General features: G+C 38.1%; 1 pseudogene; it reads left to right on the forward strand.

The window, feature by feature from the left end:
* Positions 1 to 4,452: 4,452 nt before the first annotated feature.
* On the forward strand, positions 4,453 to 5,327 carry LOC143627837 (putative carbohydrate esterase At4g34215 pseudogene; annotated as a pseudogene).
* The last annotated feature ends 1,710 nt before the right edge of the window (positions 5,328 to 7,037 follow it).

Here is a 7,037-nt window from a genome sequence, read left to right on the forward strand (position 1 = left end):
ATAAAAGAAAAACAATATTTTTGCTTTGACTTCTCATTCAACTGTTTGACCCTTTAAGTAACAATCATTGATGAGGTCTTAGTGGTATAGTTTCCCGAAGAGGAAAAAGGTAAAGAAATTTTGTCTTTTGCTAACTACTCTTGGTATCTTTAGGGTGACATATTATCGTTGTAAGCCACTGGGCGTGATACACTAAGCCTTATGAGGTCTTTGCTTACATATTTTTTTAAAAAGTTGTTAGCAAATTTGCACTTTTGCATGTATTCTCTCATAAATGCAATTTTTATATTCTATCATTGATTTTTAGTTGCCGAAAGTTCCATGACCAACGGTTCAGGCCTAGGGATAACTGATCCCGTTACAAATGGAACGAGTGACGAACCCAAAAATCTTTTTCACGGGGTCGGAAAAATTTTAGGAGTCGGTACTATACCACCAAATATTATTAAAAGAAATTAAATTTTGAGATCCAGTCTTCTCGGTTGTAATACCAGTTTGTTGTTCACAAGTTTTATCGTTTATCCTTACAAAAATTGTTAGGTTGGTTCACCTATCCCATTGGCAATTTCTTTTCGTAATCTATTGCTCATCCGGTCCATATGCACCTGGAGCCCTGCACTGTGCCCCTACCAGATGCAAGAGGGTGTGGCTGCTCCATGGGTCAGACACAATCACCCATCTTTCATCGGCCTCATGGGCCACCAAAGACTTAGCCGCAAACAAACATGGCTTAATAGGAAGAACTAGCTTCGAGCTCATATTGGTTCGTTGAGAACGACAGTGGAACTCTATGATATTGAATCTCCCGTTATACTTAAGTACACATCTCTGTATAAATGTTGGGTTATCAAGAAGACGGAAGGAAAACACTTCTAGTTGTTGATTAATCCCCATTTAACAACTGTGTATGTATATCGTCGTAATAGAAATCGAAAAGATCTGATTCAAACAAGTTTTCAATTAAAAAAAAATGATTGATGTGTCTTACAACCAAGAATAATTCAAAGGGTCATCTATGTTTTGAATCTAGGACAATATATTCAACCCTACTGCTATTGAAGAAGCTTCAAGCCATGACTTTGGAACCGATGATAATAAGGTGGTGTTTGTTTTTGCTTAAAACATCTGCAGGAGGCTTATGTCTGGGGGTGAGCAGACATAAGCTTCTGAAGACTGTTTGTTTTTTTTTTTTAATAAAATCTGCAAACTGCTTTTATGGTCTTAAAAAAGAAGCTATTGTTTAACTTCTTCACACATTTACACACTTCTTAACATCCTACCAACACCTAATGTCCAACACCACCACCACCCATCGTGCGCCGCCACCACCACCGTCCACCACCACCCACCGTCCGCCACCATAACCGTCCATCACCACCACCGTCCACCGCCATCACCCATTACCACCACCACCCACCGTCCGCCACCACCACCGTCCATCACCACCACCACCCACTGTCCGCCACAACCACCGTCCACTACCACCATCCACCACCCACAACCACCGTCCATCACCACCACCACCGTCCATCACCGCCACCACCCACCACCACCAACGTCCATCACCACCACCACCCACCGTCCACCACCACCTCCGTCCTTCACCACCCCCACCCACCATCCGCCACAACCACCACCACCGTCCATCACCACCACCACCACCACCATCCATCACCGCCACCACCCACCCGTCGGCCATAACCATCGTCCACTACCACCACCCACCGTCCGCCACCACCACCTACCTACCATCCGCCACCATCACCGTCCATCACCACCACCACCCATCGTCCGCCACCACCACCTTCCACCACCCACCACCAACTATTTTAATAGTTTATAGACGTTAAATGACTTCTATCTAATGTAATATGTATGATAGGTAATTAATTTTCAGCTTATGCAGACGATGCCCTGTTTATAAAACAAACAGTATTATATTTTCAGATTGCAAACCTTCAGACTACATCTTCAGTTGCAGACAGTTTTTGTCTTCAAAAACAAATACCACCTAAGTGATACATGAAAATAGGGGCATCTTCGCTCTTAACTACCAACGAAGGTGTCATCTTTACACCCTCTATGGTTCATTATATTATCTCTATACTTGTTGGGAACAAGAATAAAGTGCCAATTATTGAATTAGGCCATTCCGCCCTTACCCATCAAAATCCCTTCACCCCAAAGATATCCTTTACACGCAGCATATTGTCAAAAAAACTTGATCTTCGTTTGTAAATTCACATAAGATTATTTTGCATGTGCCAAATTTGATCTATTTGGCTTTTTTGTTGAGGACTTAAGGATAAGGAGGTCCTCACCCGTCATGATAGTGTTAGTCATCTCCAGCTTATTCACCAACATTGTTTCAGCCTTAATTTGTGTCACTTCTACGCAACTTGATTTTTGACACCACTAGGTAGTCCGTTTCTATAGGATAGATCTCAACAGAAAACTGAAGAGTAACAGCAGCAAGTGATTGAGTCTACTCACCAACATTGTTTCAGCCTTAATTTGTGTCGCTTCTACGCAACTTGATCTTTGACACAACTAGGTAGTCTGTTCATGGCTCCTTATGGATTTTCTTCAGACGAATAAATATATTGACTGCTATAAACTTAATTGTACTTTTATTTGTAATTCCTGTCAATTTTCAAAACTTAAAAGATTGCCTTTCATTTATTTAAATTCGTCTACTTTACCGCCTTTTGACTCAACTAAGTAAAATCGGTTATAAGTATAATTATATGATTCTTATTAATGATTTCAATCAATACTCATGCTGTTGTTTTTTTTTTTTTTTTTTGTTTTTTTTTTCGTTAAAATTCAAATCCAAGACATTCGCAAGTTCTCAAACTTTTGTACATACAACAAAATCAGTTTAACAAATCCATTAAATAATTCAAGTGTGAAATACTTAGTAACTTGTACTGCAACCAAGAAAGCAGATCGATTTAACCCAACAGCATCATATTTATCAAAACAAGTTAATATATATTAGTACTATTATATTAAAGATGTTAAAACACAATTTATCAATACACAATTCACAAGAAGACACATATAAGCATGAATTGAGTTAGTGTGCTTGATCATCTCCAAGAACTCAATTAATCGATTGATGCACTTTTTTAATATTAATGATCTTGTTTTTTAGTAGCTTATAGTTACTCTTTGTTCAATCATAAGAAAAACCACCACAATATTTTTTTTTGAACAGCCAAAATTTTATTAAAAACTTGAAACATATGAGCAGTGACACTTGAGCTAAGTGATAGATTATTAGACCCTCCGCTGTGGGCTGGGAGAGATTGGGGGGGCGATTTTGGGTGGGTGGGGGGCGGCTGCTGCATCTCTCTCTCACACACACACAAACACACACATACACACACACACACACACACATATATATAAGCAAATATATTATAATAAGCAAGGTAGTGATTACTTTGAAACAGAAGCCAAGCGGCAACAAGTTGCGTCGCTACCTCCTTTTTGAATTGCAAAAGCCTGTCTTTTAAAACCACATTCGCTGATCTTGGAGTCATAACATTACTATGCATGACCCGCTGAACTTGGTTAAGTAACTACACGGTACGTGGGACGTTAAGGAGAAGGGCTTCGAAGCCCTGTTTCCTACATGACAATGACGTGGAGGGGCTATGCTGCTTCTACATAGAGGACAACCTTAAAAAGTAATGACAACTTAATTCTCAGTAGTACGCCAATAACGAGCAGCAATAACTTATGTTCAGTGGTAACTTAACTTGAGTGCTAACGATGCTTAAGACTTAGGAGTGAAGACTTAACTTGAGTGCTAACAAAGGGTATACCAGCTAAGAGTAGTAGTTAAGACTTAAGAGGCTTTCACTAAAAAACCTGAATAGCTACAGTAGTAACAATAGTCATATCCTTGTATGAAGAATTGCAACTTTGCAACAAAAGTAGTAGTTGAGATCTATTATATAAAGAAATTTATTTGGTCTATTTAATATACAAATTAGAACTTTAATTACATACTAGAATACATTCTCGTTATTTTCATAAACTTTTCGTTTTATTTGATCATTGATTTCGTATGCATAAAAAATGACCTAATCTGAGAGTGAGTCACGCAATTTAAAGCCAGCATAACATTTTGGAAACACATACTTAACCTACTAGAAACATTTTGGAAACACACGTACAATATTTTAGCACTTTCAAATCATTTACATAATTTAGGACGTTTATAAAACTCATTAGATTAGACAGATTACCATTTCTATGATTTCATTATTAAATCAATACATTACTTGGTACGTTAAAACACGTCAACCATTTATATAATTCAGGACATTAATTTAGGCAACTTCCCATATCTAGGATATGTATGAGAGAAAAAACTACCCTATAAAATGCATAAAACAATGGCCTCAAAATCTCCAACTTCTCAACAATAAGCAAACAACAATGCTAGGCTTCCTGTGTCTAGTTTTTCATCTGACCGGTGCCTATGTTTCCGCATCCAAGGCGAAAAACATAATCATACTAGCCGGACAAAGCAACATGTCCGGTCGAGGGGGCGTGCACAATAACACATGGGACGGTGTCGTTCCACTTCAAGCACAAGGCAACACATCAATCCTCTGTCTAACCGCCAATCTCACTTGGGTAGAAGCCCATGAGCCTCTCCACAAGGACATTGATGTCCAGGTGACATGTGGGGTGGGTCCCGGGATGGCGTTTGCTAACAAGGTGTTGTCAAGGGATCCAGGGTTTGGTCCATTGGGTTTGGTTCCGTGTGGGGTTGGTGGTCCTAGGGGGACCAACATTAGCCAGTGGGAAAGAGGGAGTGTTCTCTACAAGCAGCTTATAAGGAGGGCTAAGGCATTCAAAATTAACTCCCGATAAGATCTAGTTAAAGGAACAAACAAATGGCAAGACCAGGTGTTACTATTTCATTGGTTTTTGTGCGTGTCCATTGATTAGTTGCAAACAATTATTTTTCTAAGTGTCACAAACGGCTTGGATATTTATATGCAAGTTATATATTCAAACTAACCAGAAGAAAACGAAAATACGTTTGTCTCATGTTTCATTTAGTTTTGATGGTCTAGGTGGCTCTAGCTTCAGCAAACGGACCCTACATCGAAATAGTTAGAAAAGCACAACTAGGATTAAAGCTTCAAAAAGTTCAGTGTGTGGACGCCAAAGGTTTGCCATTGCTAGAAGATAAGCGGCACCTTACCACCTCGGCTCAAGTACGTCTTGGTGGGATGTTAGCTGATGCCTTCCTCAAGCTAGAACATGTGGCCTCACCAACCAGCAATAGCTTAAGCCCCTAGTAGTAATTGCGGATCTATACTAGGGCTGTCAATTTATGAAACGGACCTGTTAACACGACACAACACAGGTTTTAACAGGTTTGGGTTTGAGCTTAACAGGTTTCGTATCTTAAACAGGTTGACCTGTTTAAGACATGTTTAAATTCGTGTCCTAACAAGTTAAAGACCTGTTAACCTGTTAGTAACCCGTGTAGATTTTTATTTTAAAAAATAAATATATATACACTCCTAAAGTCTTAAACATAAAGTTATATTTACAAATGGTATGTCATTAATGCCCGTCAGAACCCAAATGTTATGTTTTTTATGGATGTTATGCTTTGCTCATATGGTTTTTTGTTTCAAGTATACTATGGATTTGCCGTATTTTGTTTCAAGTATGTTATGGATTTGTGGTTTTTTGTTTCAAATATGTTACGAATTATCTTTTAATTAAGACTTTTATGCTCGTTTTGAATATTTTGGTTTCGTTACACTTGTATTATTCATTGTGCCTTTAAACAGGTTCCTTAACAGGTCTTAACAGGTTAACCTGTTACTAAACAGGTTCGTGTTCGTGTTTCGAAAAAATGACACGATTAGTTATCGTGTCGTGCTCGTGTTTAGCACAACAGGTCATCGTGTTTTATCGTGTCGTGTCCGACATGTTACGACAGCCCTAATCTATACATCCAAATGCATTACTTTAGTTACATGCATTGTGTGTTGTTTCTAAAATTAATAAACAATAATTAAGTTTATTTTATGAATAAAAATGCATGATTATTTTACGAATAATTAAGTTTATTTTTTTAGTTTGTTTTATGAATTAAAATAGCTCCTTAGTAGAAAATAATCAATGAATACAAAATGTAGACATCGGCCTATGGCTCATCAGGATACATACCCAAGGTCAAACTAACCAAAAGGGAAAATACAATTTATCGCATAACAAAAGTGGGCTATATGAATCCATCCAAAGTCATGCAAAAGCCAATACTAGGCATACTTCTAACTCACCTTTTCTGCCACCAATATTATCTGATTTACTTACAAGTACCTCATAAATCTCTCTCTTAAAAGAATTTTCAAAAGGTCACACGCCCCGGTGGTAGAAAATTCAAGCATGTTTAACTGTGGGGTACTTTTTCTCATATGTAGCTATTGCGCCCAAATCATGTTTTGATATTTGAGGTGGTCATTTTTTATGAACTTAACTTTTTTATTGTCCATGAATGATGTGAGATTTATCAAGGGTATTACAATCACTCACCCCTATCACGGACCCATTGCCCTTGATAAGGTCTACACCATCATCCCAATCTGGATTTTGGATTTGCCTAAGATGTCCTCTTGAATGAACACCCCGATGGCTTATCATCTTCAATAAGCTTTGCCCCACCATTCCAAACGACTCATGAGTTGCTCTGGTACCATTTGTAACATTCGACCTCTTATACCATTAATATTATTAATATTGTTTGATTTACCAACATGGAGCTCACAAATTTATCTTGTGTTGCTTGTTAGAGACTTTTCAGGAAGTAATACGTCCTAGCTAGTACAGTACTACTAATTCCACTTTAACACTCTTAATTTCGGATTTCTCCTCTTATCCACAAACATTACGTACGTCCAAAACATGTTGGTGATATTTGAAACATGTCATTCGTTATGAAACCAGTTCTTTCCTCTCCATGACCGATATATGATTTTCCTTTGATGTTATAA

This window comes from Bidens hawaiensis, unplaced genomic scaffold (genome assembly GCF_021521415.1).
Source record: "Bidens hawaiensis isolate Kalapana, Puna unplaced genomic scaffold, B.hawaiensis_p1.1 tig00004743_1, whole genome shotgun sequence".
NCBI classification, from domain to species: Eukaryota; Viridiplantae; Streptophyta; class Magnoliopsida; order Asterales; family Asteraceae; genus Bidens; species Bidens hawaiensis.